Source organism: Ranitomeya imitator, chromosome 6 (assembly GCF_032444005.1).
Source record: "Ranitomeya imitator isolate aRanImi1 chromosome 6, aRanImi1.pri, whole genome shotgun sequence".
In the NCBI taxonomy this organism is placed as follows: domain Eukaryota; kingdom Metazoa; phylum Chordata; class Amphibia; order Anura; family Dendrobatidae; genus Ranitomeya; species Ranitomeya imitator.
The window spans coordinates 184,682,001-184,705,423 of record NC_091287.1 but is presented as its reverse complement, the minus strand read 5'-3'; positions in this window follow the sequence as shown (position 1 = coordinate 184,705,423).

Sequence of the window (23,423 nt, the reverse complement as noted above, 5' to 3'; positions counted from 1 at the left end):
CTTTAGTGCCACAGGTGGTATATTAACAGACCGTCGCATGCGACTATCCTCCGATAAAGTTAACCAGCTTACTTTTCTGAAAATGAACAAGGCCTGGATCTTGCAGGAATTTGCCACTCCTCTTCCAGATTAAATACTTGGTTGGCAAGTATCCAGGTCTCCTGTTGTGTTCATGTTTCTACCACCTGAACTGTAATCCATGGGCTCCAATACAGCCAGTTGCTGCTCAGAAGTGCTGTCTGCACAGTCAACACATGACCCATTGTTTTGGGGTTTCAGTAACGTCAGCTGATCCCCTGCTGTGTATCCGGCAATTTCTCCTGCTCCGTCCACACTCGCACTACTTCAGATATTAAAATTGCTCCAATTAGGCCTCTGCCTACACCCTGATTGACCCTGGGCTCCAACACCGCCAGTTGCTGCTCGGAAGTGCTGTCTGCACAGTCAACACTTGCTGCTATGTTATTGGGTTTCAGTAACGTCAGCTGATCCCCCAGCGGTGTATCCGGCAATTGCTCCTGCTACCTCCACACTGACACTACTAAAGAAAGGGAACCTGCCCCCCCCCTCCAGCCGTTTGTAACTGAAAGAGCCATCTTGTGCAGCACTAATGCTACACCAGGAAAAGGTGGCTCTTTTAGTTATGCTCCTTGCACACGCTGAACTCAACACTTGTCATACCGTGAAACCGTCCCGGAAGTGGGAAATTCCTTCGTAATGAGACACAGCACAGCCGGCATTCATACCCCCTTGGCGCCGGGCACCGCCTCCTTAGCATTGTTTGAATCTGTCCTGAAGCCTGCGCTGTTATGTTAAACCTTGGGCATGCGCAGTTAGTGCTGCCCGTCTTCTGACATCATTTGGTGTCAGGCTGACTGCGCCTCTGCGGTCGCGCTGCCCAAGATCCCGCCCCGCAGTGTCTTCTGATTTATTCACACTGTGGGGCCTGGATTCATGGGCATGCGCAGAGCATATCTTCACCTCAGGCTCTCACTCATTTCCCTCTGCCTTCTTCAGACTGTGCACTCTCAGCTGATCCCTAATCACATGCCACGGCCGTGACGCCGCACAGTCTGAAGAATGCAGAAGGAGATGAGTGAGAGGTGAAGATATGCACTGCGCATGCCCATGAATCCCAGCCCCGCAGTGTGTACAAATCAGAAGACACTGCGGGGCGGGATCTCGGGCAGGGCGGTCACAAAGGCGCAGTCAGTCTGACCCAAAATGATGTCAGAAGACGGGCAGCGCTAACTGTGCATGCCAAAGGTTTAAAATAATGGCACAGATTGAAACAACGGGAGGAGGCTGTGCCCGGCGCAAAGGGGGTATGAATGACGGCTGTGCTGCATCTCATTAAGAAGGAAAGTCCCACCTCCGTGATGGTTTCACTGTGTGCAAGGAGCATAATTAAAAGAGCCACCTTTTCCTTGTGCAGCGTTAGTGCTGCACAAGTTGGCTCTTTTAGTTGCAAACGCCTGGGGGGGTTAAAGGTTCCCTTTCACCTTGCTCCAATTAGGCCTCAGCCTTTACTCTGTTTTTCATGTAATCCCTGGGCTCAACACCGCCAATTGTTGCTCAGAAGTGTCTTTGGCACAGGTACTCCCTCCTGCCCAGCCTGGTTCCAGCACACCAGCTGTTTCCTGGTAGTGTCAAGGTCAATTTGTCTCCAAAACATTGTCCTGTCATGTTGCGGTCGGGTTAGCCGACTCTATGGTACCTGCAGTTTAGGTGCTTCCTATGTGGGCTGCGGGAACTGGCAATCAAGGCTAGTTCCGTAGTGCCAATAGGACAAGCTCCCCCTGTAGGACTGTGGGTTTTCGGTAACTACGGCCGGCTCGCGGTGTAGCATTTTTTTTCCTGTGGACCTTCTGCTGCCTATCTAAGTTCCAGCACCATTAGCTGGTTCTTAGGGATACAATCTTGAATAGGTCCCTCTGGTTCCAGTACCATCAGCTGGTTCCAGGCAAGGCCTTTGGCTTAGGTGCCTCCTTCTGGGTGTTCGAGTTCCACCAACGTCAGCTGGTCCTCGGTGGTTCCATTGGCTTGGGTACCTTCTGCTACCCATCCGGATTCCAGTACCATCAGCTGGTTTTCACCAGTGTCTGGTGGTCTTTGGTAGTGCTTTCTGGCACAGGTACCTCCTGCTTAGTAACTGGGTTCCAGTACCATCAGCTGGTCCTCGGTAGTTCCATTGGCTCTTGTACCTTCGGGTAGCCATCCGGGTTCCAGTACTGTCAGCTGGTTCTCGGCAGTTCCTCAGCCTTCTTGTACCTTCTGCTACATTTCCAAGTTCAAGACCCTAAAGATGACAACCCTGAAGACCACCCCGAAGACTAACCCGGAAACAATGACCCCTGAGACAACGACCCTGGAGACGATGACCCTGAAGACCACCCCGAAGAAGATGATGACCCTGGAGATGACGACCCCTGAGACAACGACCCTGGAGAGGATGAAGAAGAAGAAAGTTTGGGAGAAGTAAAAAGAAGGTGAAGAGCATGGAAGTAGTGAAACATAAATATCTGACAAATATAAAAAATCTTATTAGTCAATATCTTTGTAACTCCGAAAGTCTCAAACAAAAAAAAATTCCTGCTATTCCATTTGATTGGGCTAAACCTCTATGCCTTTAATGTCTCCTCCACCTCCCCCAATACATCCAACATTATTCTTAGTTGTTTTCCTTCATGTAGAATTAACCTACAAGAAAAGTAAGGGTTTCATTCTGATATATTTGTCCCATTGACTTGCATTGGTATTGGGTATCGGTATCAGCGATATCCAATATTTTTTGAATATCGGCTGATTCAATCCGATACCGATATTCTGAATATCGGAAGGTATCGCTCAACACTAGTTGTGGGGTAAGAAAGAAAAATATTAGGGGGGGCACAGGTACTTTTCTGACAACTTCTGCCCAGGGGGTAGAAGTCTAAGGAGCAGGGTAGTGTGGAGCGATCAGAGGGTACTCTGCACGCAAGGGAAGGTGCGGATGAGTAATTATGAGGTGCAATTTCTTCAGGGAGGGATTAGTTGTTTATTGCTGCGTATTGCAGTGCAAGAAGATGATGGTGGGGGAGAAGGAACAAGGATGCAAAAAACTCCACCCCTTCTATGCACAACAACAAAGCCCACTATAAAGAGCCTCTGTATCCCCCTCTTGACCGCGTACCCCCCTTTCCACACCTGTCAGGGACCAGCAAGTCTCTCCTCCTTTCTACCTCTTGAGCCTTAACTGGCTCCCAGGTGTCTCGTCCCCATTTTATATGCACTCCCAAAACTTGTGCATTGTTTCCTGGCACACTCCACCTGGGGGGCCACCGATGAGCCGGCGGGTGATGTGTGTGCACTCTAATGTCCAGCACAGAGCTGGCACCACTGATCTTTTCCTGCACCAGGGCGGCGGGGCGGGACATGCACGCCATAAGATGGCGCCACCGCCTGCAGCAAGCCTGCGATGCGGGCGCAGCTCACTCTGGCGTACCTCATCAGGGAGATCTCCGGTGTAACGGTGGGAGCACTAGTACTTATCTTCTCCAGTGAGTGTTTTGGAGCTAGTGCCACTGCGAGCCTCTCGCTCTTCGGTGTCCGGACGAGATGCACGTGTGTAAAGATGGCGCCCAAGCAGATCTTAGCCAGTTGTCTGGTCACTATCGATTGCAAAGCTCCTTTGAGGGGTTGCGGTATCCTTCCCCAATGATCCAGTGACTCCTCTGGCCCCTGGGCGCTTTTTATAAATATTCAAACTAGGAATCAGATGGCCTGATTGCAGGAGCACCTCAACATCACACCCAGTACAGTCCACAGACGTGGCACCCAAATTCCCCTTGCTTCCCCCCACGTCCCAACTATCCAACCATTCAACTGACTGTGCGGTCCCACAGAAGTGTGAGTATGAAGTGTTGTTCACATATTCTATGAAATGTTCATCAGAAGTGTACTCAAAAGCTTAGCAGAGTCAAGGGGATGAAATCTGCACCGATGCCCAAAATTATTTAATCTTGGATTTGGGACAGGAGGAAGTAGGGTCCGTACAGCATCCTGACCCTTATCATCAGACGTTAACCCATGGGGGGAGGTGATCCTGATGAAACTCAGATATTTGAGGCTCACACGGACTGTACTGTACTGTCAGGGCAAGAAGAGGAGGGGGGGTGACTCCAAGGGCGTTCAATGTGATTACACAGAGGATGATGATGATTAGTGATGAGCGCATATACTCGTTACTCGAGATTTCCCGAGCACGCTCGGGTGACCTTCGAGTATTTTTGTAGTGCTCAGAGATTTAGTTTTCCTACCTCAGCTGAATGATTTACATCTCTTAGCCAGCTTGATTACATGTGGGGTTTCCCTAGCAACCATGCAACCCCCACATGTACTTATCCTGGCCAACAGATGTAAACCATTCAGCTGTGGCGCTGAAAACTAAATCTCGGTGTACGTACAAATACTCGGAGGTCACCCAAGCTTGCTCGGGAAATCTAGAGTACAGAGTATATTCGCTCAACACTAATGATGAGTTGTTAGTTCTCAGTTGATGTGAATATAGAGGCACACAGCTGAGTAGGTCATCTGAGGAGGAAGACGAGGAGGTTATGTTGTGCTGTAAATCGCAGACATGTAGTGATGCAGCCATGATGAGCAGTGCATCATCAACTACACATGTGCCTGTGACCAGCAGTGTCTGTGGGTCTACAGCTCACAGGGGGGCAAGGGTTGCCTAGCCTGGTCCTTTTTTGACACTGCAAATGATGAGCCAACTAATGTAATCTGACAACTTTTCAACAAAAAAACTGAGTCGATTTAAAAACAAAATGCAATAAATTGACTACTACATGTGTGAATCTTCAAATGCACAATCAACATGCTTTACTGTGGGAATCCCACTGCACAAAAATGTTGACTAACGGGCCTCAACAACAATCACCCTCCCATCAATTGCATCTGCTGCTTCTTCCTCCTCCTCTGTTACCGTGCCAACTATTGAGACGCAGGGTTTTGACTGTAAAACCTCGGGTTCTTTACCTGCTCCAGTTACGCTGACTGAAAGCCCGCCTTCACTTGTAATGAAAGAGGACATGCCTGCAGTTTTTGACTGATCTCCGAGAATGAGCACACCACAAGTTTTTCAATCCACCCTAATATCTCCGCCCGCACCTCTCTCACGGTCCAGCAGTTTGTCTGGTTCACCGTACTCCCTCCCTCTCTCAGCACTGCAGCCAGACCACGGTTCCACAATTGTGGTCACGTAAAAGATTGTTTCCTCCTACTCATGACAAAGCTGAGGATGAACTCCACCATCCCCAATCTGTTGGCCACAGAAATGCTGCCTTTCTTCCTGGCAGATAGACTGTTTCCGAAAGCTGATGGCCATCACAATCAGCCAGTACAAATTTCCCAGTCGCCATTGCTTTTCTAAGAAAGCTGTGCCTGCGCTACACCATGTCGTAGACATCACCCATTCGTTGACAAAATCTATGTCTGCCAGGGTTGCATTTCAACACACACTTGGATGAGTAAGCATGGCCAAGGGCGTTACATTTCACTGACTGGACACTGGGTGACTTTGATGTCTGTGGGGATAGACGCTGCTCCACAAGTCTTGGAATACCCATGGCATGCAGGACAAACCTCAAAATTGAACACTGCTTCTCCCTCCTCTATCTCCTCTCCTTGTGCCCTTAACCTCTGCCTTAATGAGACATGCATTCCACCAGTGTAGAGCGAATCTCCACCACCTCCATCCTGCGCAGCCAGGGCTCACTGCAATCAGCCAGTATTAAAATTGTTATGCCTTGGAGATCGCAGTCATTCAGCTGAAAAGTTGTGGACCGCTCATCAGGCTGAATTTGATCAATGGCTGTCTCCGGTGAACATGCATCCAGGGAAGGCCATGTCTGATAATGGTGAGAAACCTGGTGGCGGCCCTATGGCAAGGCAAGCTCACACACATGCCTTGCATGGCTCATGCTCTCAACTTGGTGCTGCAGCATTTTCTCTGCCAGTAGCCTGGACTGGGTGAGCTGCTCCAGAAAGCATGCAAGCTGTGTGCTCATTTCCACAATTCGCACCCCTGTAGTCATCGACTTGCATGGATACAGAAGTCTTTGTCCATTCCAGTTAACAGGTTGAAATCCAAAGTGTTGACACAGTGGAATTCCACTCTGCATATGTTGCAGTGACTGTGGCAGCAGCAGCGAGCCCTGACGCAGTATGCCATGTTGTATAAACTGGGCTGATACAGTACGGACGTGGCACATATCACGTTTACAGACTGGGCACAGATTAAAGGACCTGTGCCCCCTTCTGCACATTTTTGAAACGTCTACTAAGATGGTTAATGCTGACGACGCCATCATCAGCAACACTATTTCAGTCATCTATATGCTGGAGCAAATTTTGAATAGCCTGCGGGAAGAGATGGTGGTCCCAGAAGAAGATGAGGAATCAGAGGAGGATGCAGAAGGGATAACATTGTCTCTAAAATCCAGACTGTCGTCACACAGGTGACTGCCAAGGGAGGGTTAATTTCTGTGATCGATGGGTGCTGGTGATAACAGACAAACTTATGGAAGGTGCAAGATCCGAGGAACAAATGGAGGAGGAAGAGGTGTTGGGCAAGCAACTGTCAGATGAAGATGATAATACTCCCCTCTAGGGTTGAGCGAAACGGGTCGAACATTTTCAAAAGTCGCCGACTTTTGGCTAAGTCGGGGTTTCATGAAACCCGATCCGACCCCTGTGCGGGGTCGGCCATGCGGTACGCGACTTTCGCGCCAAAGTCGCGTTTCAATGACGCGAAAAGCGCCATTTCTCAGCCAATGAAGGTAAACGCAGAGTGTGGGCAGCGTGATGACATAGGTCCTGGTCCCCACCATCTTAGAGAAGGGCATTGCAGTGATTGGCTTGCTGTCTGCGACGTCACAGGGGCTATAAAGAGGCGTTCCCGCCGACCGCCATCTTACTGCTGCTGATCTGAGCTTAGGGAGAGGTTGCTGCCGCTTTGTCAGAAGCAGGGATAGCGTTAGGCAGGGTCCATTAACCACAAAACCGCTTGTGCTGCAGCGATTTGCACTGTCCAACACCACCCTCGGTGTGCAGGGACAGTGGAATTTTTTTTTTTTTTTTTTTTTCCCCTCAGCGCTGTAGCTCATTGGGCTGCCCTAGAAGGCTCCCTGATAGCTGCATTGCTGTGTGTACGCCGCTGTGCAAACCAACTGCTTTTTTCAAAGCACAAATCCTCTTGTTCCTTCCTTTCTGCACAGCTATCTTTTTTGTTTGTCCACACTTTTTATTTCATTTGTGCATCAGTCCACTCCTTATTGCTGCCTGCCATACCTGGCTGAGATTACTGCAGGCAGGGAGATAGTAGCTGCCTGCCATACCTGGCTGAGATTACTGCAGGCAGGGAGATAGTAATTGTAGGACATTCCCTGTTTTTTTTTTTTTTTTTTTTTTGGTGGGAGATTAAGATTGGCAATTTGGCATTTCTGCTAGAGTGCCATCCCTGTGTGTGCCATCTCTCTCACATAGTGGGCCATAGAAAGCCTTTTCATTTTTCTGTATTTTTTTTTGTGGGGTGTATAAATTCTCCCTGATAAAAATACAGTGGGAGATTAATATTGGCCTTTGGGCTTGTGTGCCAGTCCTGAGTGTGCCATCTCTCTCACAAATAGTGGGCCATAGAAAGCCTATTTTATTTTTTTTTGGGTTTTATAAATTCTCCCTGAAAAAAAGGGAGATTAATATTGGCCTCTGGGCTTCTGTGCCAGTCCTGAGCGTGCCATCTGTGCCAGTCCTGAGCGTCCCATCTCTCTCACAAATAGTGGGCCATAGAAAGCCTATTTAATTTTTTTTTTGGTTTTATAAATTTTCCCTGAAAAAAGGGAGATTAATATTGGCCTCTGGGCTTGTGTGCCAGTTGTGAGCGTGCCATCTGTGCCAGTCCTGAGCGTGCCATCTCTCTCACAAATAGTGGGCCATAGAAAGCCTATTTAATTTTTTTTTTGGTTTTATAAATTTTCCCTGAAAAAAGGGAGATTAATATTGGCCTCTGGGCTTGTGTGCCAGTTGTGAGCGTGCCATCTGTGCCAGTCCTGAGCGTGCCATCTCTCTCACAAATAGTGGGCCATAGAAAGCCTATTTAAATATTTTTTTGGTTTTATAAATTCTCCCAGAAAAAAAGGGAGATTAATATTGGCCTCTGGGCTTCTGTGCCAGTTGTGAGCGTGCCATCTGTGCCAGTCCTGAGCGTGCCATCTCTCTCACAAATAGTGGGCCATAGAAAGCCTATTTAAATATTTTTTTGGTTTTATAAATTCTCCCAGAAAAAAAGGGAGATTAATATTGGCCTCTGGGCTTCTGTGCCAGTCCTGAGCGTGCCATCTGTGCCAGTCCTGAGCGTCCCATCTCTCTCACAAATAGTGGGCCATAGAAAGCCTATTTTATTTTTTTTTTGGGTTTCAGAAATTCTCCCTGGAAAAAAAAAGGGAGATTAATATTGCCCTTTGGGCTTGTGTGCCAGTACTAAGCGTTCCATCTCTCTCTCTCTCTCAGTCAGTGGGCCATAGAACGCATATTTTTGGTTTTATTTGTTTTCTAAATTCTCCCTGAAAAAATCATTTTATTTTATTTGGTTTCTAAATTCTTCCTGATAAAATCATATTTTTTTTATTATTTTTATTTCTAAAGTCTCCCTGAAAAAAAAAAAAAAAAAAAACAACCAAAAAAACAGTGGGAGATTAATATTGGCCTTTCTGCTTGTGTGCCAGTCTTGACTCCTGGGTGTGCCATCTCTCTCTCTCTCTCTCTCTCTCTCTCTCTCTCTCTCTCTCTCTCCAATTGTGGTCCATAGAAAGCCTATATTTTTTTTCCTTGATTTGGGTTCTAAAATCTACCAGAGAAAATAACTACATCAATCATTGGTAGAAAAATATTGGCCTCTGGGTTTGTGTGCCACTCCTGACTCCTGTGTGCGTCATCTCTCAGTCAGTGGGCCATAGAACGCCTATTTTTGGTTTTATTTGTTTTCTAAATTCTCCCTGAAAAAATTATTTTATTTTATTTGGTTTCTAAATTCTTCCTGATAAAATCATATTTTTTTTATTATTTTTTTTTCTAAAGTCTCCCTGAAAAAAAAAAAAAAAAACAGTGGGAGATTAATATTGGCCTTTCTGCTTGTGTGCCAGTCTTGACTCCTGGGTGTGCCATCTCTCTCTCTCTCTCTCTCCAATTGTGGTCCATAGAAAGCCTACATTTTTTTTCCTTGATTTGGGTTCCAAAATCTACCAGAGAAAATAACTCCATCAATCATTGGTAGAAAAATATTGGCCTCTGGGCTTGTGTGCCACTCCTGATTCCTGTGTGCGTCATCTCTCACTCAGTGGCCCATAGAAAGCATATAGTTTGTTACATTTGTTTTCTAAATTCTCCCTGCAAAAATCTATTTTTTTTTTTTTGGGGGGTTTCTAAAGTGTTCCTGAAAAAAATAAAAATAAAAAAAAAATAATAGTGTGACATTAATATTAACATTTGTGCTTCAGTGACAGTCCTGCGTGTGGGGCATCTCTCTAATTTGCAGCCACCAAAAAAAGAGTGTGTAACATTGGGCCTGATTTTCGCTGTGGTCTCACCAACCTGTAAAGGGGTAGCTAAATCATACAGAAGTTATAGCTCACCGTGTAAGTTGTGTGACTGCAACAAATAACGTTAGTTTGGTTACGTTTTTAAAACAATGAGGAAGTCTAGTGGAAGAGGTCGTGGCCGGGGGCGTTCATTGTCAGCTGGTAATGAGGGTAGTGGTAGTGGTGGAGCATCAGGTGGTCGTGGGGGAAAAAATATTGCACCTAAGTCTGGAGCTGTGGAGCCAGGTTCGTCGTCCGGCTACACAAGGCCTCGAACGCTCCCTTTTCTGGGATTAGGAAAACCGCTTTTAAAGCCGGAGCAGCAAGAGCAAGTTTTGGCTTATCTTGCTGACTCAGCCTCTAGCTCTTTTGCCTCATCTCGTGAAACTGGTAAAAGTAAAAGCAGCGCGTCGTTAGTGGATGTTCACGGTCAGGGACAAGTCACTTCCTTGTCCTCTTCAGCAAAAACAACAACAGAGAAGAATGCAGCAGGCGACACAACGGGTTACTCCATGGAGCTCTTTACACATACCGTCCCTGGCTTAGAAAGTGAAGCAGTTAACAGTCCATGCCCATTACAAATTGAATCTGACATGGAGTGCACTGACGCACAGCCACAGCCAGACTACTATGCTGGTCCTTTGACTCAGACCACAACATTGCCCTCGCAGGGTGCTGATCAAGAATCAGACCCTGATGAGACTATGTTGCCCCATCACGAACGCTATACCACCGAACGACACGGTGACACAGACGAAGTTGCGCAGGAGGTACAAGAAGAGTTATTAGATGACCCAGTTCTTGACCCCGATTGGCAGCCATTGGGGGAACAGGGTGCAGGCGGCAGCAGTTCTGAAGCAGAGGAGGAGGAGGGGCCGCAGCAGGCATCAACATCGCCACAGGTTCCATCTGCCGGGCCCGTATCTTGCCCAAAACGCGTGGCAAAGCCAAAACCTGGTGGAGGACAGCGTGGCCATCCGGTTAAAGCTCAGTCTGCAATGCCTGAAAAGGTATCCGATGCTAGAAAGAGTGCAGTCTGGCATTTTTTTAAACAACATCCAATTGATCAGCGCAAAGTCATCTGTCAAAAATGTTCTACTTCCTTAAGCAGAGGTCAGAATCTGAAAAGTCTCAATACTAGTTGCATGCATAGACATTTAACCACCATGCATTTGAAAGCTTGGACTAACTACCAAACGTCCCTTAAGGTTGTTGCACCCTCGGCCAATGAAGCTAGTCATCAACGCAACATCCCTTCCGGCAGTGTAGGACCACCATTTAGCGCACCACCTGCTGTATCTGTGCAGGTATCTTTGCCAGGCCAAAGCAGTCAGGGTCAGGGAATCACCAGTTTCGTAGTAGGAAACACTGCATCTAGGGCACCGGCGGCAACAATACCATCTCCCACCGTCTCTCAGTCTGCCATGTCCACCGGCACCCCCGCTAGTTCCACGATCTCCAGCTCTCCAGTCCAGCTCACCCTACATGAGACTATGGTTAGAAAAAGGAAATACTTAGCCTCGCATCCGCGTACACAGGGTTTGAACGCCCACATAGCTAGACTAATCTCGTTAGAGATGATGCCCTACCGGTTAGTTGAAAGCGAAGCTTTCAAAGACCTGATGGACTACGCTGTACCACGCTACGAGCTACCCAGTCGACACTTTTTTTCCAGAAAAGCCATCCCAGCCCTCCACCAGCATGTTAAAGAGCGCATCGTCCATGCACTCAGGCAATCTGTGAGCACAAAGGTGCACCTGACAACAGATGCATGGACCAGTAGGCATGGCCAGGGACGTTACGTGTCCATCACGGCACACTGGGTAAATGTGGTGGATTCAGGGTCCACAGGGGACAGCAAGTTTGGGACAGTTCTGCCTAGCCCACGGTCTAGTAAACAGTTGTCTGTAGCCGTTCGCACCCCCTCCTCCTCCTCCTCCTCGTCCTCCTGCAGAAGCAAGAGCTCGTCCACAGACCGCAGTCGCACAAACACTCCATCCGCACCTGCCACTGTTGCACACCAGGTCTCCCATTATGGGGCAGCTACTGGCATACGTCAGCAGGCTGTATTGGCTATGAAGTGTTTGGGCGACAATAGACACACCGCGGAAGTTCTGTCCGAGTTCTTGCAGCAAGAAACGCAGTCGTGGCTGGGCACTGTAGATCTTGAGGCAGGCAAGGTAGTGAGTGATAACGGAAGGAATTTCATGGCTGCCATCTCCCTTTCCCAACTGAAACACATTCCTTGCCTGGCTCACACCTTAAACCTGGTGGTGCAGTGCTTCCTGAAAAGTTATCCGGGGTTATCCGACCTGCTCCTCAAAGTGCGTGGACTTTGCGCACATATCCGCCGTTCGCCTGTACACTCCAGCCGTATGCAGACCTATCAGCGTTCTTTGAACCTTCCCCAGCATCGCCTAATCATAGACGTTGCAACAAGGTGGAACTCAACACTGCACATGCTTCAGAGACTGTGCGAACAGAGGCGGGCTGTTATGTTTTTGTGGGAGGATACACATACACGGGCAGGCAGTAGGATGGCAGACATGGAGTTGTCAGGTGTGCAGTGGTCGAAGATTCAAGACATGTGTCAAGTCCTTCAGTGTTTTGAGGAATGCACACGGCTGGTTAGTGCAGACAACGCCATAATAAGCATGAGCATCCCCCTAATGCGTCTGCTGATGCAAAGTTTGACGCACATAAAGGATCAGGCGTCTGCACCAGAGGAAGAGGAAAGCCTTGATGACAGTCAGCGATTGTCTGGTCAGGGCAGTGTACATGACGAGGTACCGGGCGAAGAGGAGGTGGAGGATGAGGAGGATGATGGGGATGAGTATATTTTTAATGAGGAAGCTTTCCCGGGGGCACGGGAAATTGGTGGCGTGGCAAGGCCGGGTTCTGGTTTTTTGAGGGACACAAGTGACGTAGATTTGCCTGCAACTGCCCCTCAACCAAGCACAACCGCAGATTTGACAACGGGAACTTTGGCCCACATGGCGGATTATGCCTTGCGTATCCTCAAAAGGGACACACGCATTACAAAAATGATGAACGATGACGATTACTGGTTGGCCTGCCTCCTTGATCCTCGCTATAAAGGCAAATTGCAAAATATTATGCCACATGAGAACTTGGAACTAATATTAGCAACAAAACAATCAACTCTTGTTGACCGTTTGCTTCTGGCATTCCCTGCACACAGCGCCCGTGATCGTTCTCACACGAGCTCCAGGGGCCAGCAGACCAGAGGTGTTAGAGGGGCAGAAATCAGAAGTGGCGTTGGACAGAGGGGTTTTCTGACCAGGTTGTGGAGTGATTTTTCTATGACCGCAGACAGGACAGGTACTGCAGCATCAATTCAAAGTGACAGGAGACAACATTTGTCCAGTATGGTTACAAACTATTTTTCATCCCTTATCGACGTTCTCCCTCAACCGTCATTCCCATTTGATTACTGGGCATCCAAATTAGACACCTGGCCAGAATTGGCAGAATATGCATTGCAGGAGCTTGCTTGCCCGGCAGCTAGTGTCCTATCAGAAAGAGTATTCAGTGCTGCAGGTTCAATACTAACAGAAAAAAGGACTCGTCTGGCTACCCAAAATGTAGATGATCTAACCTTCATTAAAATGAACCACAACTGGATTTCAAAATCTTTTGCCCCACCCTGCCCGGCTGACACCTAGCTTTCCTATGAAAAGGTCTTGCCTGTGGACTATTCTGAATGACTTTTCCAATCTCGTAATTTTCTTCACCTGATTGTCCAGCATACGACATGTTTCCACCTCACGAAATGGCCAAACTCCCCACACGGGGCCGTGCTATCGCCACTTTGCGCTTGGACCCTTGAGAGTGCTGTTTGTCTGAAGAGGTGGGTGTGGCCGCTTTTGGTCGACGGCACTGCCACTGGGTCCCTCATAGTACAATAAAGTGTCTCTGGCGGTGGTGGTGCGCACCCAACGTCAGACACACCGTTGTAATATGAGGGGCCCTGTGCCTGTACCGCCGGCCACAAGACAGTTCCCCCCCCCAGCTCAAACAGTGCTCTACCACTAGCAAAATTATCTCTCACAGCTTCACCAATGTGTAGTCTAGCCGCTGACATCCTTCAATGCCTGGCACTGACAATACCATTGTTTTGACATTTTTGTTATGTTAGGCCTTCGAAGCCTGTCTGCGGTCCCTTCTTTCTACAACTACTACACTGACCAGGCCACTGCTGGCCGTGTTACCCTGGAACCAATTTAAAAGTGCCTACAGTCAGCCCAATTTTGTTATGTTAGGCCTTCGAAGACTGTCTGCCGTCACTCCTTCCACTAGACTTCCACTGACCATACACTGCTGCCCATGTACCCCTGGAACCAATTTAAAGTGCCTACAGCCAGCCCAATTTTGTTATGTTAGGCCTTCGAAGCCTGTCTGCGGTCACTCCTTCCACTAGACTTCCACTGACCAGACCACTGCTGCCCGTGTACCCCTGGAACCAATTTAAAAGTGCCTACAGCCATGTGTTATTATTTTAGGCCTTCGATGCCTGTCTGCGGTCACTCCTTCCACTAGGCCTCCACTGACCACACCACTGCTGCCCGTGTACCCCTGGAACCAATTTAAAATTGCCTACAGCCAGCCCAATTTTTTTATTTTAGGCCTTCGATGCCTGTCTGCGGTCCATTCTTTCAACTACTACTACACTGACCAGGTCACTGCTGCCCGTGTACCCCTGGAACCAATTTAAAATTGCCTACAGCCAGCCCAATTTTTTTATTTTAGGCCTTCGATGCCTGTCTGCGGTCCATTCTTTCAACTACTACTACACTGACCAGGTCACTGCTGCCCGTGTACCCCTGGAACCAATTTAAAATTGCCTACAGCCAGCCCAATTTTTTTATTTTAGGCCTTCGATGCCTGTCTGCGGTCCATTCTTTCAACTACTACTACACTGACCAGGTCACTGCTGCCCGTGTACCCCTGGAACCAATTTAAAAGTGCCTACAGCCAGCCCAAGTTTGTTATGTTAGGCCTTCGATGCCTGTCTGCGGTCCATTCTTTCAACTACTACTACACTGACCAGGTCACTGCTGCCCGTGTACCCCTGGAACCAATTTAAAATTGCCTACAGCCAGCCCAATTTTTTTATTTTAGGCCTTCGATGCCTGTCTGCGGTCCATTCTTTCAACTACTACTACACTGACCAGGTCACTGCTGCCCGTGTACCCCTGGAACCAATTTAAAATTGCCTACAGCCATGTGTTATTATTTTAGGCCTTCGATGCCTGTCTGCGGTCACTCCTTCCACTAGGCCTCCACTGACCACACCACTGCTGCCCGTGTACCCCTGGAACCAATTTAAAATTGCCTACAGCCAGCCCAATTTTTTTATTTTAGGCCTTCGATGCCTGTCTGCGGTCCATTCTTTCAACTACTACTACACTGACCAGGTCACTGCTGCCCGTGTACCCCTGGAACCAATTTAAAATTGCCTACAGCCATGTGTTATTATTTTAGGCCTTCGATGCCTGTCTGCGGTCACTCCTTCCACTAGGCCTCCACTGACCACACCACTGCTGCCCGTGTACCCCTGGAACCAATTTAAAATTGCCTACAGCCAGCCCAATTTTTTTATTTTAGGCCTTCGATGCCTGTCTGCGGTCCATTCTTTCAACTACTACTACACTGACCAGGTCACTGCTGCCCGTGTACCCCTGGAACCAATTTAAAATTGCCTACAGCCAGCCCAATTTTTTTATTTTAGGCCTTCGATGCCTGTCTGCGGTCCATTCTTTCAACTACTACTACACTGACCAGGTCACTGCTGCCCGTGTACCCCTGGAACCAATTTAAAATTGCCTACAGCCATGTGTTATTATTTTAGGCCTTCGATGCCTGTCTGCGGTCACTCCTTCCACTAGGCCTCCACTGACCACACCACTGCTGTCCGTGTACCCCTGGAACCAATTTAAAATTGCCTACAGCCATGTGTTATTATTTTAGGCCTTCGATGCCTGTCTGCGGTCACTCCTTCCACTAGGCCTCCACTGACCACACCACTGCTGTCCGTGTACCCCTGGAACCAATTTAAAATTGCCTACAGCCATGTGTTATTATTTTAGGCCTTCGATGCCTGTCTGCGGTCACTCCTTCCACTAGACTTCCACTGACCAGACCACTGCTGCCCGTGTACCCCTGGAACCAATTTAAAAGTGCCTACAGCCAGCCCAAGTTTGTTATGTTAGGCCTTCGATGCCTGTCTGCGGTCACTCCTTCCACTAGGCCTCCACTGACCACACCACTGCTGCCCGTGTACCCCTGGAACCAATTTAAAATTGCCTACAGCCAGCCCAATTTTTTTATTTTAGGCCTTCGATGCCTGTCTGCGGTCCATTCTTTCAACTACTACTACACTGACCAGGTCACTGCTGCCCGTGTACCCCTGGAACCAATTTAAAATTGCCTACAGCCAGCCCAATTTTTTTATTTTAGGCCTTCGATGCCTGTCTGCGGTCCATTCTTTCAACTACTACTACACTGACCAGGTCACTGCTGCCCGTGTACCCCTGGAACCAATTTAAAATTGCCTACAGCCATGTGTTATTATTTTAGGCCTTCGATGCCTGTCTGCGGTCACTCCTTCCACTAGGCCTCCACTGACCACACCACTGCTGTCCGTGTACCCCTGGAACCAATTTAAAATTGCCTACAGCCATGTGTTATTATTTTAGGCCTTCGATGCCTGTCTGCGGTCACTCCTTCCACTAGGCCTCCACTGACCACACCACTGCTGTCCGTGTACCCCTGGAACCAATTTAAAATTGCCTACAGCCATGTGTTATTATTTTAGGCCTTCGATGCCTGTCTGCGGTCCATTCTTTCAACTACTACTACACTGACCAGGGCACTGCTGGCCGTGTACCCCTGGAACCAACATCAGAAAATATAAAAATAAGTATTTTGCTTATAAAAAAGAAAATACTGGTGAGATATCAAATGCAGACATTTTAACATTAAAAACAAACACACAACTCTAATCTGGTACAGTACTAAAAATGGCCACCAGCTACAATTACTTTCTCCTGCAAGTAGTTAACTGAAAGTTTTTTTAAATTGAAAACACACATATGGCATCCACCGAGTGTTGTCCTGTCGCGTCTTCTTTATATTATTGCCGAGAAGATGCAAAATAATGAAAATAATAAAATCATTAATTACCAAAATAATAGAGAAAGTCAACACCACATTGCAAATAAACATTCATTCCAAATAAAGAAGCAGGGCGCGTCCGAGGGTGAGTATATACCTAATAAGAATATAATCACCCTCGGACGCGCAATGCTTATTTCCAACAGCCTTCCTTCCTAAGAATCAGCCCTTCCGTCGTGTAGAGAGACGTTGTGTTACACTCCAAGGTGTTCCCCAGGTTGCCTTTCCTGAGCTTCGATCTTCCGGCTCTCGTTTAGTAGTTCTTGGAAACTACTCTGCATTAGGCCTTCAAATTGGGTATGGGGTGTAGAGAGATGGTGTGTTCCACTCCAAGGTGTTCCCCAGGTTGCCTTTCCTGAGCTTCGATCTTCCGGCTCTCGTTTAGTAGTTGTTGGAAACTACGCTGCATTAGGCCTTCAAATTGGGTATGGGGTGTAGCGAGAGGGTGTGTTACACTCCAAGGTGTTCCCCAGGTTGCCTTTCCTGAGCTTCGATCTTCCGGCTCTCGTTTAGTAGTTCTTGGAAACTACACTGCATTAGGCCTTCAAATTGGGTATGGGGTGTAGAGAGAGGGTGTGTTACACTCTAAGGTGTTCCCCAGGTTTCCTTGCCATTGCTTCGGTCTTCCGACTCTCGTTTAGTAGTTGTAGAAAAGTACACTGCATTAGGCCATACAAAATGGGTATGGGGTGGAGAGAGATGGTGTGTTACACTCCAAGGTGTTCCCCAGGTTGCCTTTCCTGAGCTTCTATCTTCAGGCTCTCATTAAATTGTGGTTAAATGGAACAACTGCATTTGGCGTACTAGTTGGTTTGGGGCCTACTATCGGTGTCTGCCACTCCTTGCTGTTCTCCTCCACTGAACAAAGCTGTGCCGCCTGTTTACTACGGTTGCCAATTTTGAACTGCATTTCGACTACTTACTGATTTGGCCCTACTCTCTGTGTCAGCCTCTCATTCCAGTTGTCCTCCACTGCAATGCCCCCTGGTTATTCCTGTGTTACCAATTTTGAACTGCATTTAGCCCACTTTCTTCTTTGGGCCTATATCTGTGTTTCCACTTCATCGTGCCCATTGCCCAGCCAGTGATAGATGAGTCTGCTGGTACATTGACCCATAACGCAACATTCCCCGTGCACGCTACACAACAACATTGTGACCCTGCTGAAAGTCAGGTTGCTCTTCCCGCATACCATACCACCTTACACGGGGACAAAGAGGAAGGTGCAGATGAAAGTGCAGGTTCCTTCATCAGGTGGGGGGAGGAATACTAGTTGGCGACGTCACTGGCACAGGGCCTCTCATAGTACGCAAAAGTGTTGCTGCCGGTGGGAGGCGCCCCCGCCGTGCAAACACACCGCTGTACTTTGAGGGGCCCTGTGCCAGTGCCAATGCCAACGAGTGGGCCCCCCCTGCTTGCTCAGGTTCACAGCACTTGCAAAGTTGAAATACTTACCTCTCCCTGCTCCACTGCCGTGACGTGGTCCAGATTTCCTGGGCCCACTAATTACTTGAACCAGCCCTACCCCCCACAACTTTAGCCAAATGACCCCCAATTTCAAATGCCTTCCAATTATTATAAGGTAAATTACGCTTGACAAGCTTCATTAAGAAGAATGGATGGTTTTGACATTAAAATGGCCACTCTAGGTGTTTTCCTGGCCCCCACTCACTGCCGACTATGCTGCCCCATTGACTTGCATTGGGTTTCGTGTTTCGGTCGATCCCGACTTTACGTCATAATCGGCCGATTTCACTCGACCCGACTTTGGACATAGTCGGGTTTCGCAAAACCCGGCTCGACTCTAAAAAGGTCAAGGTCGCTCAACTCTACTCCCCTCTATTGTTCATGGTTGGTGGGAGGGGACAGAGAAAGCATGCCTCATTGTTAGGCTGGGTTCACATTGCTGTGTTTCCGCACGTTTTTTTTCCGCAGCATGTGCACTGCGGATTTCGTTTCCCATAGGTTTACATTATACTGTAAACGCATGGGAAACCGCTGCGGATCTGCAGCAAAATCCGCAGCGTGTGCACATACCCCAAGTCTCTGCTCCTGCCCAGAAGTCTGTGACAAATAACATAAACTTGCGTATTTTGTAAAATAAATCTGTGACACTCTTGAGGAGTGTAATGTTGATGGTAACAATTGCATTTTTTGGAAATATATATAATTTGCTGAACAGTAAATATTTTGTAACATCTGAATGTTAACATTAAAAAAAATAAACTTTCTAATGGTACAATTCTTCAAAATACTGTTGTAATTTTGTATATGTGCCGCACTCCATTTATGTGGAAAAATTAAGTGAATTATATATATAGAATTATAAAAAAAATTTGACCCAAAACACACAGGTAAAAATAGTTTAAACTGTAAATTAATGCTGTCCAGCTGTTAAAGGGACAAAGGTATGTTTTCACATTTAAAATCCTTCAAAACGAAGCTTCAAAGTGAGAGAAGCATTTTTCTAATAGAAAAGCTCATTCTATTTCTGGCTTGTTTAAGCTCTTTAACCTTCTGTTGCTCTAATTCCAGTAATGAAATACGGATTGACAGCCCACTTTCAATTTTTTAAACAACAACATAACTTCAATTTAAATGCTAAAATCAGTTCTCTTGTCTTAAAATTAACTTTATTTATGCTCGAAAGCTTTAATTGTTAGAAGCGGGATTATTTCAATGCTTTCATATTCTGCATAATCTAATAACCCAAATTCTTGATCAAAGCGCCTGTGCCTAGTCCAAAATGTGTGGGTGTGTAACAATATGTATATTAACCCCTTAGCGACCGCCGATACGCCTTTTAACGGCGGCCGCTAAGGGTACTTAAACCACAGCGCCGTTAATTAACGGCGCTGTGGAAAAAGTGTATAGCGCCCCCCACAGGCCGATTTTCTCCGGGGTCTCGGCTGCCGAGGGTAGCCGAGACCCCAGAGAACATGATTCGGGGGGTTTTTAACCCTCCCCGCATTTGCGATCGCCGGTAATTAACCGTTTACCGGCGATCGCAAAAAAAAAAAAAAAAAAGCGATCTCTTTTTAATTTCTCTGTCCTCCGATGTGATCGCACATCGGAGGACAGAGAAAAGGGGTCCCAGGTGGCCCCCCAATACTCACCTAGCTCCCCCGATGCTCCTCGTCTCCCGGTGGGCGCCGCCATCTTCAAAATGGCGGGCGCATGCGCAGTGCGCCCGCCGGCCGGCACCGGGAGAATCTTTGGGGTCTCGGCTGCCTGGGGTAGCCGAGACCCCAAAGAGCATGATCGGGGGTCGGTTTTAGCGACCCCTGTTTTGCGATCGCCGGTAATTAACTGTTTACCGGCGACCGCAAAAAAAAAAAAAAAAGTAAAGTGTAATTCTCTGTCCTCTGGTGTGATCGCACATCAGAGGACAGAGAAATAGGGGGATTCGGGGACCCTAGCATACTCACCTAGGTCCCTGGATCCTCTTGCTGCTCCTCCTGGCCGCCGGCAGAAGAACATGGCGGACGCATGCCCAGTGCGCCCGCCATCTGTCTCCATCTGCCGGCCGGCAGGAGAACAGCGGTTAGGGCTAAAATTAGGGTTAGGGGTAGGGTAGGGTTAGGGTTAGGGGTAGGGTTAGGGTTAGGGGTAGGGGTAGGGTAGGGTTAGGGTTAGGGCTAGGGTTAGGTTAGGGGTAGGGTTAGGGGTAGGGGTAGGGTTTGGGTTAGGGGTAGGGTTAGGGTAGGGGTAGGGTTAGGGCTAGGGTTAGGTTAGGGGTAGGGTTACGGCTAGGGTTAGGTTAGGGGTAGGGTTAGGTTAGGGTTAGGGGTAGGGTTACGGCTAGGGTTAGGTTAGGGGTAGGGTTAGGTTAGGGTTAGGGGTAGGGTTAGGTTAGGGGTAGGGTTGGGGCTAAATTTAGGGTTAGGGTTGGGGCTAAATTTAGGGTTAGGGTTGGGGCTAAATTTAGGGTTAGGCTTCTTTCACACTTACGTCGGTACGGGGCCGTCGCAATGCGTCGGCCCGACATACCGACGCACGTTGTGAAAATTGTGCACAACGTGGGCAGCAGCTGTAGTTTTTCAACGCATCCGCTGCCCAATCTATGTCCTGGGGAGGAGGGGGCGGAGTTACGGCCACGCATGCGCGGTCAGAAATGGCGGATGCGACGTACAAAAAAACGTTTCATTGAACGTTTTTTTGTGCCGACGCTCCGCCAAAACACAACTGATCCAGTGCACGACGGACGCGACGTGTGGCCATCCGTCACGATCCGTCGGCAATACTATGGGCAAAAAACGCATCCTGCGGGCACATTTGCAGGATCCGTTTCTTGTCCAAAACGACGGATTGCGACGGAATGCCAAACAACGCAAGTGTGAAAGTAGCCTTAGGGCTAGGGTTAGGGTTGGGGCTAAAGTTAGGGCTAGGGTTGGGGCTAAAGTTAGGGTTAGAACTGGGATTAGGTTTAGGGTTTGGATTAGGGTTGGTATTAGGGTTAGGGTTGGCATTAGGGTTACGCTTGGGATTAGGGTTAGGTTTGGGATTAGGGTTAAGGTTAGGGTTGTGATTAGGGGTGTATTGGGATTAGGGTTAGGTTTGAGGTTAGGGTTGAGATTAGGATTAGGGGTGTGTTGGATTTAGGGTTTTGATTAGGGTTATGGTTAGGGTTGACATTAGGGTTGTTTTGGGGTAAGGGTTGTGATTATGGTTAGGGTTAGTGATTAGGATTATGGATCAGGTTGGGATTAGGGTTAGGGGTTGGAGCTAGAATTGGGGGGTTTCCACTGTTTAGGTACATCAGGGGGTCTCCAAACACGACAGCCAATTTTGCGCTCAAAAAGTCAAATGGTGCTCCCTCCCTTCTGAGCTCTGCCGTGCGCCCAAACAGTGGGTTACCCCCACATATGGGGCATCAGCGTACTCGGGATAAATTGGACAACAACTTCTGGGGTCCAATTTCTCTTGTTACCCTTGTGAAAATAAAAACTTGGGGGCTACAAAATCTTTTTTGTGAAAAAAAAAATATTTTTTATTTTCACGACTCTGCATTCTAAACTTCTGTGAAGCACTTGGGCATTCAAAGTTCTCACCACACATCTAGATAAGTTCCTTGGGGGGTCTAGTTTCCAAAATGGGGTCACTTGTGGGGGGTTACTACAGTTTAGGTATATCAGGGGCTCTGCAATCGCAACATAATGCCCACAGACCATTCTATCAAAGTCTGCATTCCAAAAAGGCGCTCCTTCCCTTCCGAGCTCTGCCGTGCGCCCAAACAGTGGTTTACCCCCACATATGGGGTACCAGCATACTCAAGACAAATTGGACAACAACTTTTGGGGTCCAATTTCTCTTGTTACCCTTGTAAAAATAAAAACTTGGGGGCTACAATATCTTTTTTGTGGAAAAAAAAATATTTTTTATTTTCACGGCTCTGCATTATAAACTTCTGTGAAGCACTTGGGCATTCAAGGTTCTCACCACACATCTAGATAAGTTCCATGGGGGGTCTAGTTTCCAAAATGGGGTCACTTGTGGGGGATTTCTACTGTTTAGGCACATCAGGGGCTCTCCAAACGCGACATGGCGTCCGATCTCAATTCCAGCCAATTCTACATTGAAAAAGTAAAACGGCACTCCTTCTCTTCCAAGCTCTGCGGTGCGCCCTAACAGTGGTTTACCCCCACATATGGGGTATCGACGTATTCAGGAGAAATTGCACAACAACTTTTGTGGTCTAATTTCTCCTGTTACCCTTGTGAAAATGAGAATTTGTGGGCAAAAAGATCATTTTTGTGTAAACAAAAGCGATTTTTTTATTTTCACGGCTCTACGTTATAAACTTCTGTGAAGCACTTGGGGGTTCAAAGTGCTCGCCACACATCTAGATAAGTTCCTTAAGGGGTCTAGTTTCCAAAATGGTGTCACTTGTGGGGGGTTTCCACTGTTTAGGCACATCAGGGGCTCTCTAAACGTGACATGGCGTCCGATCTCAATTCCAGCCAATTCTGCATTGAAAAAGTCAAACGGCGCTCCTTCACTTCTAAGTTCTGCGGTGCGCCCTAACAGTGGTTTACCCCCACATATGGGGTATTGGCGTATTCAGGAGAAATTGCATAACAAAATTTATGGTTACATTTCTGTTTTTACACTTGTGAAAATAAAAAAAATGGTTCTGAATTAAGATGTTTGCAAAAAAAAGTTAAATGTTCATTTTTTCCTTCCACATTGTTTCAGTTCCTGTGAAGCACGTAAAGGGTTAATAAACTTCTTGAATGTGGTTTTGAGAACCTTGAGGGGTGTAGTTTTTAGAATGGTGTCACACTTCATTATTTTCTATCATATAGACCCCTCAAAATGACTTCAAATGTGATGTGGTCCCTAAAAAAAATGGTGTTGTAAAAATGAGAAATTGCTGGTCAACTTTTAACCCTTATAACTCCCTAACAAAAAAAAATTTTGTTTCCAAAATTGTGCTGATGTAAAGTAGACATGTGGGAAATGTTATTTATTAACTATTTTTCGTGACATATCTCTCTGATTTAAGGGCATAAAAATACAAAGTTTGAAAATTGCAAAATTTTAAAAATTTTCGCCATATTTCCGTTTTTTTCATAAATAATCGCAAGTAATATCGAAGAAATG